The following is a 13,805-nucleotide window of genomic DNA, read 5'->3' as shown; positions in this document are numbered from 1 at the left end:
CAAATCTTCACAAGAGACCACTGTTCTGTTCGTTGAATGTCAAAGTGGCCCCTAACCCCCTACACTAATACCTAAACCTCACCTCGAGTTACTAGGTGGGCCTCCCATAGCTAGTGCTCCAGGACTTCAAACCTACTAAAACAGGTCTTTCCGGAGACATCGCGAAATGCGCTAACACCGTGCCACCCAGTAACGCAAGCTATTGCATGGTTTAACGCATTACCGCATTTTGATAAATGACCCCCGTTGTTAGCTTTTTTTGACTGCCACTAAACTGAGGATATCAATGTATTGTCCACAAGGACTCTAAAGGGCCTTTTCCTGGGTGGCAACTTCTAACACAGTTGAAATTGTTTTCCTTATGTGCATCACGTTGCACTTTTCCACATTAAATTTATCTGCCATTCAAATGCCCAGTCTCCTAGTGTCACAAGTTCCTTCTGCAGATTCTCGCAATACACTGCTGTTTCAACAGCTTTGAATAATTTTGTGTCATCTGCTAATTTGATCACCTTACTCGTTCCCTGTTCAAAATCATTTATTAATATGTAAAATAGGTGTTTTGTCTTTTTAGAATATTTTTCTTATTTTCCTTATGTTCTGTCCTTGGTTTTCTGGGCTTTTTCCTTCCGTTATATGATCTCTATAAACATTTATGTAATTGTTTCTTTTTTTTTGTTTCCTATGGCATCTGTTTCCAATGATTGCTTTACTTTTGCAAGTTATTGATAGTATAATAATATTGGAAAGTATAAATAAAGAGAAAAGAGCACAGGTCCTAATGGTATTCCACTAATGACCTTTCTTCATTTAGAAAACTGAACTTCCTTAGCGTTCAGGCAGGTCAGTCTCAACAAGTGGGTTATGTACTTCTGCCAGCAGATGGGGATGGAGCAAAAGTTTACATCACGGCCATATAGTCCCGCCCCATCAGCCTGCCAGTATTCACCATCTCCATCAGATGGTGGACATGCATTTCCCTTCGGGGGATTGCCTGTGAGTAAAAAGAAAAGAAGGAGGAATCAATAGGAGATAACGGAAAGATGAGACGTCTATAAAGCCTGATGAAATTTGCCAAGTGGTGACATGGTCATCTTTGCATGCCTTCTCCAAACATTACCACTTGGATGTTAGGGCAAGAGAGGATGTCATGTTTGCATGAGCAGTATTGACTGGACCACTGGCAACCTCCTGCCCTTTTCATCTTTAGCTTTGGTACATCCCACTTATTGGCATTGACCTGCCTGAATGCTAAGGAAGGAGAAATTACTACTTACCTGATAATTTCCTTTCTTTTAGTAAGGGCAGGTCAATCCCAGACCCACACTCGGAGGCTGATGTTTGAATTTGTGGTTAGCCTTTCTTCAGGTGAGCTGTGCAGAGTATGATTCCTGTTCTTTGTTGAAAACTGGTAAGTAACTTCTCTGGCCCTTAGTTTGCACTTCTGGCTGAGTTTAGTGTTCCTGTTGGTTGAGAAATATGAATGGTTGACTGTTCATAATAATGTTCAAGTATAATCAGTTTTGCCTACAGTTTGGCTTTTCCAGAGAATACTGGCAGGCTGATGTCGGGATGGGCCTATATGGCTGTGACAACAGCTTTTGCTCCTTGTCTCCATCTGCTGGCAGAGGTGCATAACCCACTTGTTAGGATTGACCTGCCCTTACTAAAGAAAAGGAAATTATCAGGTAATTAGTAATTTTCCCATTTACTCCAGACTAAGGATAGTAGTTTTCCGGGAGTCCCAACAGTCCTCAGAGCTGTGTTATTCGCCTCAGCCACTGGGATGCAGTGGCAGTCATTTCAGCAGCAGAGATCAGCTTGGTCATGTTCGCAGACATCATGAGGGTGGAGGCCATGGGCTTCCAGCCTTGCCAAGAATTACATCACAGCCATGGAAGTCAACATGATTTCTATTAGCTACCCTGTCTTGTTGATGTATTGTTTTTATTTTTATAATGTATTATGATTTTATGTATGTTATATTGTACCCCGCCTTGAACTTTGGAGGGTGTGGGTAACAATTATTTTAAATAAATATTCCTATCCTTTATTACTTGCCTTTTAACTAGTTACCAGTCCACAATAGAGCATTGTATCCTATCCCATGCTAGGTTTAATAAAAAAAAAAAAAATCATTAGAAGCTAAATCATATAGCAATAAGTAAATTTGTTTTCTGCAGTTACGACTGTTAGTTCACACAGGCAAAACATAAGCTTATGCATAGGTATGTATTACATGAATTAAGTATAAATTCTTGAACTTCAATGAACATTGAAATAGGGTATGAAATCCTGACTGCTGATTTTTTTATGACTTGTTATCAATATCTCAAAATCATTGATAAGGTGTGAATTTCAACTGCACCACAGAGAGCTCTTAGGTTGCTGTTGACATATTTTATCAGTTTGTGTACAGTCTGATCAGCTTTTAATACAATGAGGAAATTAACTCTTTCTATTTTAAAGAGTATTACAAATTTTTCTTTAGCTTTTGCACTTAGAGAGTACACAAATACAGTTTTGGGGCCTTCCCGGGAAATCCCACATGGTTTTCCCTTAAGGGATTTTCCTCAGAAGTGATATACCATAATAAATAAATAAAATAATGCCTTTGAAAATTGCCCTCTAACTGCCTGCCATGATGAAAGACCTTAGATGCATTTTTGATACAGATTTTGCATCAGATTACAAAAGGAGCATATGCACGTATTTGCTGTGGGTACAAAGTAGCTGTAGATACACATTGGGATCTCCACTAGAAGGCCTTAGTCAAAGATTGTGGCAGAGGTGTATAAGAGCAGAGCAAACTAAACAGCACCACTGGGGTGGGGTTGCAAGTGTCTGCTCCAGCCTGTACAAGAGCAAGCTGCAGCTGAGTTCTGAGTGGCAGTCAGAAGAGGAGGAACTATTTTTGTTTCCTAGTTTCTCTATCCTTGGTGGGCTAGGCTTTATACAGCATCTCCAGCAGGAGTCACCCCCTGCACCTTGGACTCTAGAAGTCTGTCCTCCACCATTCGAAGAATCCAAGCATTTGGACTATGCAGGGACCTCGCATGATCCCTGTTTTCCTGGATAATACCAGAAGATGGAAGACAATACCCATCGACTTTAGCATCTGTTTTTAGTACTGGCAAACTGTTACTGGAAAATAATTTGTAGAGATTAGAAACAGAGTAGCAGCCTAGTGGTTAGAGTGATGGACTGAGAACCAAGGAAACTAGGAATCAGATTCCACTTCTCACACCAACACTCCTTGTGACCCCGGGTGAGTCCCTTCACCTTTCATTGCCTGAGAAACAAATTGTAAGCCCTCTGAGGCAGGGAAATACCTACAATACCTGAATATAACTCTTCCTTAGGTAAGTTTGGCAAGGCAGGAAATAAAATCTAAAATCCAAATCACAGCCCTAGGAATGCTTCTTCCAATCCAGCTAAGTACACCGGCTATGGAACGCCATGCATACTGTTTACAGAATTCAAGGAGGGCAATTGTCATACAGCTAGTTTAGCTGGGTAAATAGCTTTGAAAATTGCTGTCCTCAAGAAGCCCATTTTGATTAATACAGGAAAATGAAGTCTTCAAGAAATAACTTTCAACTGGGCACCATTTATACATAGTGAGAACAGTTTTCAATAACCATTTACATAGTTAAATGGTGATTTTCATATACAAATTGACTGAAAATTGACTACTTTCCCTGGAGGTAAAAATATGCATATTGTTCCCCAATGCACTGAGTGGCGACAAGCATTGCTAACAGTGTCAGAAATTTTGCATTGTCAAAACTATGCATGCATGGAAGTGAAAAAGTAAAGCAGAAAACATAGGTGCCAGTTTCTTTGGATATTTATGTTTATTTGTAAGAGCTTGTGAAGTAGATCTAAACAGAGTTCGCATATTTTGAGATTTCCATTGGTGTATGATGATTATTTCCTCCTGCTTCAACTACTTCTTGTGAGCTCTAGTATGTAAGCACACCTTTTTCATATAAATCACCAGATAAATTATAAAATATTAAATTTACAATATTTTGGACCCTTTCCCACATCAGTATTTATTTGTCCAAATTTGATTTTTGTCTCATTGTTTCAGTTTTTTCCTAGGCAATTCTCAAAATACCTACAGGTTTTGCAAGTACCTGCATTGTTTTAAAAATTGGCTCTGTTGTGGTAGGGAAAACATGAAGTTATTGAAATGTCTTTTATACCACCAAGGAGCCAAGTTTTATATTCACAACAGCCTTGCTGAAGTTTAAGTAGTCCATAGGTATGATTTGAGCTCAGAAGCCATTGGGGCCTTATATGAAGATTTAAAGGCTGACTTTAAGCCTTTGAAAGCCAGGTATCATGCCATAGCTGGGCAAGTCAAGCTCTGGCACATCTTATATTTTCTTGTCTCTGGGTCTTTTCAAAGCAGTGTGTCTGTAGTTGGTGGAATGCCCTCGTTCTTTTCCCACCCATTTCTCTCACCTTCCCATTCAGCCTCCTCCTAGTCACACTTATAGCAGTTGTACACTTTGATTGGATAAAAGCTTTTTGAGCAAAGCTATTAAAACAGTATCTGTGTTCTTTTTTTACCATCCTACTTTTATTGGTAGAGAGAAGTTTTCTTTAACAATGATATAGTCCTTCTGGAAATGCTGTTCAGCAGCAATTGACTAGAGCCAGATATCTGGCTTACATATATATATATATATATATATATATATTGTATATACACACAGGCTGCAGCGCTGTTGGCTGCACTCAAGTTTTAGTAGCTGGTTGATGCCACTGAAAATGGATGTAGTGTCTGTTTTTTCCCAGAAGACAATCAGTCATGCAGTTTTTATGAAATGCTGGCTATGCCTGATTGTCTTTTTTACCGTCATCCGTGCTTCTATACAGTGATGACCTTCAGCTAAGAAAGTTCATGTAAGTTAAGCAATGTTTAAATGGATTATTTTCATCATCATCTGTTGGAACTTTTGGCCATTGTATGTTAAGTAATTTACATTTTGTTTTCTTCACAAGTGATTAAAAAAAACCATTCATATTATTTATGACATTCACAGAACAGGGGACCACTGACTATAATTCTAATTGAACTGAGATAAGATTGCCTGAGGTTGTGACATCTATGCTACACAAGGTTCACTTGTACATTAAAAAAAAAAAAAATCTTACAATTATTTAACAGGAAATATTTTCATTTGCTTGAAATGTGAATTACCCAGATACATTGGCTTGACTGAAAATTGGTATTCTTAGAGCAGCTAAGAGAACATAGGGCTTTTACAGCATGGGAACTTGTAGCCATGGAAAAAACAAACATTCTTGTGAGTGATTTTAGGTTGGTGAGGAAAAAATCATGCTTACATTCAATTTTCAAATGTACATATGCTAATTCACCCCTCCCTCCCCCCCCCCCCCCGACACACACAATAAACAGGTGCAAAGTATGAGATACTTTTAAAGTGCACACTTGCTAGTTTTCAAAGAGAAAAAATATGGGGTTGTTTCTCTTTGAAATTTTGCATAAAGCACGTGTATTTGAAAATTGGCCCTAAAATAATAAAAGGTTTGCACTAAAGCTAAATAATCTTAAGTATTTTTAAACATAAAGATGAATAGTGCTTATAAAAATTTTGTAACAAGGAATTCCTACTATTGCCCTAATCCCATATTGTTCTCAAGGTTTCAGTGCTATACTGTAAATTTGTTCCAATAAAATTTAGCTGGTTTCAGACCACTGGGACAGCATAACATGAACCTATTTTCTTAATCTCAGCCCATAGCATTATGAGATTTATAATCTGATTCTGATTTCTGTAAAAATCACTTTAATAACAAACATAGAAGATGACAATAGCTATGGACCAGTTGGTCCACAAAGTCTACTGGTTATTCCAATCTAGATTTTCCTTATCCAAACCAATTTTCTTTTCTTCCCTCATTGGGCTTCTAGCATTGTAGGCAGATGATGGGACACAATTTGTTGCAATATATGTATAGGTAAGTTTAAAACTAATTTTTCATACTATGTCACCATATGCTAAAATGCTTTAGGATTTACTGTAATATTCTTTCAAGTGGTATCACTGAACAATGGCCATGCTATTGTCTGATATCAGTTAATGAAGGACTCATACCAATGCTTAGCCACCTACTTCAATTATTGATCACCTGAGAATCACCATAAGGAAAAGGGACTGCAAATCTTAAAATGTAAAATCATTTGGTATGAGAAAACAAACAAAACTGGTATTCTGTACAATGCTTCAATTTGCTGACAATTTGGCATGAATGATTGCATCAGCAATGAATAAATTGAAAAACAAGCCTCCAGATATATTATGTACTTATATTTGCATGGGCAGAAGGTCAGCAGAAAAATAGCAAAAATAAATTGAGTAGTGCTACAGTATACTCCCAAAAAGCCAGCTGGCTCTTTAATTTTTAGCAGTCTGAAAGCTGCAGTCCAAGAGTAAGAAATTGTGCGTCTTTTGCATAAGAATTATTGCGACACACAAGTTGCAAGTAATTTCAGCCACGTACAAAACCCTAATTTAAAAGTTAACGAACTGGTAGAGCAAAATATTGGATATTATTTTCTCCCAGCTTCCCAGCACAGCCATTATTAATGTGCAATTTTGAGATACGATGGAATAAAAAGAAGAATGCTTTGCTATAACAGCTGTCCATTTGTAAAATTAACTTGTCTTGCACTTGGCTTGGCAGAGCTATTGGAAACCCAGCACAGTTATTGTTCTTCATTGCACTTATAAGCGCTTTCATTATTTAAAAATGAAAAAGATGAATATGTTATTTTGGAAGGCAGAGGGATGGCGTTATATATTGAAATGATCAATGGTGATAGAAATAGATAGGCCTCAACACAGCCAAATAAAACTCTCTCTGGTTATAAACAGAATAAATAAATATGAGTAGAGGAACAAATGTGAACAGCTATAAACTGCATTTATAGACAAATGGAAATAGAACACTGGAAAAGAGGGGAAATGATTCTAAAGTTTTTGCAGCAGTTTTATAATAGCATTACATTTGAATTATATGACAGTGGAGCATATTGCTTAGAGCACTGAGGTGTTCAGTCTGTTTTGATCACCCATGTTTCCACTCGTTCTGTGCTCAGTAATAAGCTACTTAACTGTCCAGTATTCAGATGGAGATTGGCAGCTCTTTGGTGTAGGGACTTTATGAATTAGTATATGCTACTGTGTGCACTGATGTATAGCCAGAGGAAAAACATCACTGTTTGAGGATAGGGTTTATTGGATTCTGATCCCATATTACAATAACCACAATTGGAAAACGATAAGAGAATGGTAAAATCCTTGAACATAAAGGGGACTCTGCTCATTTCTTTTCCTGGGACTTTGCAATAGTTTTTGTACTCCCTTTTTGTCTATGGCCTGACCAGAACCATGACTAGGAACCACAAAATAGGGCTCCCTCTTGAACACAGTGGGCCAGATTTTAGTAGCTACGCGTGGGCATAGATTTGTGCGCGCAACCCGGCGCGCACAAGTCAACGCCCGATTTTATATCATGAGCACGCAGCCGATTTTATAACATGAGCGCGCAGCTGATGGCTTTCCCTGTTCCCTTCGAGGCCGCTCCGAAATCGGAGCGGCCTCGGAGGGAACTTTCTTTCGGCCCCCCCCCCCCACCTTCCTCCTCCCTTCCCCTATCTAACCCGCCCCCAGCCCTACCTAAATCCCCCCCTACCTTTATTTTATAAGTTGTGCCTGCCTCCGGGCAGGCATAGGTTGCGCGTGCCGGCTGCTGTGTATGGAGGCTCCAGCCACGCCCACACCCCGCCCCCTTGCACGCGCCGACCCCAGATTTTATAACATGCATGCAGCTGTGCGCGCATGTTATAAAATCAGGCATAGATTTGTACGCGCCGGGTTGCACGCACAAATCTACCCCCACGCGTAGATACGAAAATCTGGCCCTATATGTACTGACTGGGGTGCCCTCCATCTTGGACCTATGTTTGCTGTCTCTGCACTGAGCAGTAGAAGCTGGATTTTGGAAACCACTCAAAATCTCCTACATGGCAGCACACCACACCACTACTCGCTCATTTAGGCAGCCTCATATGGGATTTAGGAAGATCCTTCTAAATTCACAATAGTTGCAAGCTTCTAAAGCTATACAGAAATTGCTATTATTTTGCAGGAAATAAGAACTTTGAAGACACAGAATTCAGAAAGAGCAAGCCCCTTGATCATATGGACAATCAACTGTAAGCATGCCAAGCTAGGCTCTTTCTCTCTCTCTCTCCAGTTCCAGTCACTTTTTTCATTTTATTTATTTACAGTTGGCAAACACCATCCCATAAAAGCTCACAGCAATTTCCAAAACATAAATCAAAACATGATATGACTATAACAAAAAAATAAATACAGCATCAAATATATAACAAATGCATGTTTCACATCTTTTGAGTGTCATACAACAAGCTATAGAAAAATAATGCCCACAAACAAGATATCCCCCTCCTCAAAACATATGGCAATCCAAAATAAACAGCACATTTACTACAGTTTCCCACTCAAGGCCAGGCCCATATGGAACATTTCTCATATCTAGCCTAAATTAAACCTGTTTTCTATTGCCAGAATAATCTGTTTATAGAAAAGCAGGAAGTCAAAAAAACCTAACTTCCATGGGAAGGTTAGTCCATAGCTTGGGGTGCTCTTCTTTTCAGCAGCTGCGCAATATTTAATGAAGGGGCAAGAAGTCGGTTGTTGTGCTAATAATGCAAGTGCTATATGGGTGAATAGGAGGTCAGAGGTCAGTTTTTTCTGAAGTAAGTTGGACTTTCTCCCTTTAGGACTTTTAAAGGTCAACAAAATGTTAAATTTACTGAAATCTTCAATAAGTAACCAATGTAAAATTGTAAGGATCATGTACATAGAATCTTTACATTTTAAACCTAAGATTCTGGCAGCTATATTTTTGATCAACTAGTGCTACTGCCTGTAAAGCTCTTTCTGAGGCAACCCCAAATATATCAGGTTGCAATAATATAATCTACATTATCACATAAGTAACCAAAATTAAGTGGAGCTAGAAAAGGACATAACTGACAAAATTATGCATAAGTAACCAAAACAAGACTGCACTAGAGGACATTATAGGTGAAAGGAAAGTTCAGAATCTAAATTTCACATATTCCAAACTGAAGTTCATAAAGGGATTTTCAAATCACTGATCAGTTCTTTGAAGGCAGGGTAAAGTTCCTTCTTCCCTACCTATAGGACTTCAGGTTTATTGACATTCAGTTTCAATGTATTCATCCATAGCCACTGGATTACATCCTTCAAACCTTTATTGATCTTATATATCTCTTCTATTTGCTTTCGAGCAATAGATGTAAGTCATCTGCAAGAATAGCAATGATGTGGAAGTCCCAGCCCTTGATTACTGCACATAATGATGATACAGAGATTAAATAAGTATGGGGACAGGAACACCATAAACCAATTCTTGTGGATAAGAATGAATCTCCCTAAAGGCATTTGTTTCCATCTTATTTATTTGATTTATATTCCATTTTTCATTCACTACAGAGCACATTACATTCAGTTACTGTAGATATTTCCTTATCCTCAGAGGGCTTTCAATCTTAAATTTGTACCTGAAACAATAGAGGGTAAAGTGACTTGCCCAAGATCACAAGGAGCGGCAGTGGGATTTAAAGCCTGGTTTGTAGTCCACTGCTCTAACCACTGGGCTATGCCTCCACTCCCATCTTTCTTGCCAAAGGGAGTCAAACCATTTAAGAGCATTCTTATTAATCCCAGCTACTGGCAAATGATCAATATCACACAACTGACCACGATGAAGGCAGCCAACAGATCAAGCAAGACCAGAAACCCCACCCCACTCACCCACACCCACACACTCTCCCTACCCCAATTCCTATCACATCCCAAACAGATGATTAAGGAGAGAGAGTAGCATGGTATCTGTACTATAAACTAGCATGAAACCCAGTCTGGAATTTCTCCAGCCATTAAGATTCTTCTAAAAGAAATTTAAAAAGCTGTTAAAAGCATAAGAAATTCTTATACTGGGTCAGATCGAGAGTAAATCAAGCCCAGCATCCTATTTGCAAGGTTACAAGTTCCTGGCAAGTACCCAAACATTTTATTTTTATTTTAATTATTGATTTTTATATACTGACGTTCATATACATGTCACATCGGTTTACAATTGCTAACAAATGTACAGTTAGAACATTTGCATTTCCAAGAGTAAAAGAGAAGTCATAAATACATTAAATTCACAATAATAATAATAAATCATATTAAAAGGACTAAAAAATAAAATTCTTAAATAGAATATTAAAAAATTACTAAAAGCACAGAAATGTTCAAGGGGCGACTGGCTAGGTGCTTAAAAGCCAGCCCCCTGCAGCGAATCTCTGAGGTGGAGGTGAGAGGAAGAGTTGCCTAAAGTGCTATTACCTGCAGCTGGTGAGGAAGGGGTGAGACGTGCCTTGTCAGCCCCCAACAGAACTACAGCTTTTTCCTGCCTTGCTGCTGATGTCATCAAGGGGCGACTGGCTAGGTGCTTAAAAGCCAGCCCCCTGCGGCGCTTGCCGACGCCGCGCGCGCCTTTTTTGGAGTTTTTTAGGATTGCCTATTCCTAAACCTAATTGGAATTCCTACACCAGCAAAAACTGTGAGTACATGATTTATCAATTTTTCACTTCCTCAGATCCTTAAACCTCCACCCAGGAAAGAAATTGTTTGACTGGAGAGAGTTTTGAAGAAAGAATTGTGGACTCTACCTAAAAAAAAATTAAGATGCCTCACACTAAAAGGAAGGCAAAAATAAGAGAGATGACTATATCATCTCCCTTGATAGAGCCTTCCCAATTACAGATACCTACTTTCTTCACTCCAACACATGATATAGAACCCGGGGTTAAGGCTATTGAGGAGTTAGACATAGAGCGGATGCCTGCTCTTCCAGCTGAAACATCATTGAGCCCCGGGGCTCCGAGAACCCCTCCTCCACCTCAGTTAATTTCCACAGATTTTTTAAAGTTACCAATTGCGCAAGGGGATGGGAGAGGAGGGGACCTACTAGCTAAAGAGGGAATTGGGGAAACAAGAGAAGGAAGTGCTACTTCTCTACAATTGGAAAGTCCTGCACAAATAACGTTGGAATCTCTTTGGTCCGCTATTAAATCTTTAGAGATGGCTATCCTTAATTTAACAAAAATTCTAAACAGCGAGTTTCGGATATAGAGACTTCTATTTCGAATTTGGATAAGGATAAAGAACAGATGAAAGCCAGAATATCTAAATTGGAAAGACTTACTAAGACTGAGATTCTTTATGATAAGAGACTAGAATCCATTGAAAATTCATTGAAATATTTAAATCTTAGAGTGTTAAACTTTCCTAGACATACATTAATAACACCATAAGATATGTTTAAAGAATACCTGAGTCAAATATTGAAAATGCCACAGCAGGCTCTTCCTGCCTTCTCTAAAATGTATTATATTGCAGCTAAAGAAGTTACATCACATAGTAAACCAGGAGATGCCTCATTAAATTTAACAGCTATAATTGAGGCTACTCCTGAGACCAATATATCTACTAGAGCTACATTGCATGTGACTTTCATTTTTGCCTCTGATAGGGATGCGGTTTTTCGACTCTATATGCGAAATAGATTTGAACTTTTTCATGGAGAAAAAGTTTGGATATACCCAGACTTTTCCAGAGCTGCACAAGTAAAGAGGAAGAAAATTTTAGCTGTTAAACAAGAAGTGGAGAGTAAAGGTGGTAAAATGATCATAAAATTTCCATGTAGATGTGAATTGACGCAGCAAAATCAGAAATATGTTTTCTTCGAAATATCACAGCTACGATCTTTTCTTGATTCCCAAACCCAAATGTCTTCAGCTATAGGATCAGAGCTAAAGTAGAGATAAATCATGTGTTCTCCTTAATTTCAATTGTTAGTAGGGTTTCCCTCAAATTGCCTTTATCCACTATTAATGTCTTTTTCTTTCCTGGAGATTACCTTTAATAATACAAATTTTTGTGTTTCCTTTTGATTAATTTAAATAAGGTATGTGATTACAACCTATAAGGCAGGTTTTATAAATTTGCGCACACGCGTACTTTTGTTCGCGCGATTTCAATAGATATGCGCGTAGCCGCACGTATCCATTAAAATCCGGGGTCAGCGCGTGCAAGCCTGCCCAAAATCGGCAGCCTGCGCGCGCCAAGCCGCACAGCCTGCCTCCGTTCCCTCCGAGGCCGCTCCGAAATCGGAGCGGCCTCGGAGGGAACTTTCCTTCGCCCTCCCTCGCACCTTCCCCTCCCTTCCCCTACCTAACCCACCCCCCCCCCCGGCCCTATCTAAACCTCCCCCCTACCTCTATCCCGAAAGTTACGCCTGATGGAAGCAGGTGTAACTTTGCGCTCGCCGGGCCGGCTGCCGCGCTCTATGTTCCGGTCCGGGGGCTGGTCCAGGGGCCGTTGTCATGCCCCTGGGCCGGAACCACGCCCCCGGACATGCCCCCGAAACGCCGCGTCACTCCCGGTACAACCCCTGACACGCCCCTCCATGCAAGCCCCAGGACTAACGCGCGTCCCGGGGCTTGCGCGCACCGCCGAGCCTATGCAAAATAGTCTCAGCACGCGCAGGGGGGGTTTGGGGTAGGTTTTCGGGGGGGGGGGGTACGCACGTATCCCTTTGAAAATCTACCCCATCTGTATTTCATATAATACTTATTTCTTGCTTGTATATTTGAAACTGCATAAATTAAAAATTAAAAAAAAAAAAGCACAGAAATGTTAAAAGGCGATTCAGAGTATAGTTATTGGAAGGTGTGCTGAAACAGCCATGTTTTAACACCTTTCTTAAAAGTCTTGATGGTTAAGAACATAAATTGCCATGCTGGGTCAGACCAAGGATCCATCAAGCCCAGTATCCTGTTTCCAACAGAGGCCAAACCAGGCCACAAGAACCTGGCAATTACCAAACACTAAGAAAATCCCATGCTACTGATGCAATTAATAATAGTGGCTATTCCCTAAGTAAACTTGATTAATAGCCGTTAATGGACTACTCCTCCAAGAACTTATCCAAACCTTTTTTGAACCCAGCTACACTAATTGCAGTAACCACATCCTCTGGCAACAAATTCCAGAGCTTTATTGTGCGTTGAGTGAAAAAGAATTTTCTCCGATTAGTCTTAAATATGCTACTTTCTAACTTCATGGAATGCCCCCTAGTCCTTCTATTATTCAAAAGTGTAAATAACCGAGTCACATCTATTTGTTCAAGACCTCTCATGATCTTAAAGACCTCTATCATATCCCCCCTCAGCCGTCTCTTCTCCAAGCTGAACAGCCCTATCCTCTTCAGCCTTTCCTCATAGGGGAGCTGTTCCATCCCCTTTATCATTTTGGTTGCCCTTCTCTGTATCTTCTCCATCACAACTATATCTTTTTTTAGATGCGGCAACCAGAATTGTACACGGTATTCCAGGTGCGGTCTCACCATGGAGCGATATAGAGGCATTATGACATTTTCCGTTCTATTAACCATTCTCTTCCTAATAATTCCTAACATTCTGTTTGCTTTTTTGACTGCTGCAGCACACTGAGCTGACGATTTTAAAGTATTATCCACTATGATGCCTAGATCTTTTTCTGTGTGGTAGCTCCTAATATGGAACCTAACATCGTGTAACTACAGCAAGGGTTATTTTTCCCTATATTTTGCCCTATATGCAACACCTTTCTAGCCTTAGA

Source organism: Rhinatrema bivittatum, chromosome 9 (genome assembly GCF_901001135.1).
Source record: "Rhinatrema bivittatum chromosome 9, aRhiBiv1.1, whole genome shotgun sequence".
Classification (NCBI taxonomy): Eukaryota; Metazoa; Chordata; class Amphibia; order Gymnophiona; family Rhinatrematidae; genus Rhinatrema; species Rhinatrema bivittatum.
The sequence above is the reverse complement of the archived record's forward strand: the minus strand, read 5'-3'. Positions refer to the sequence as shown.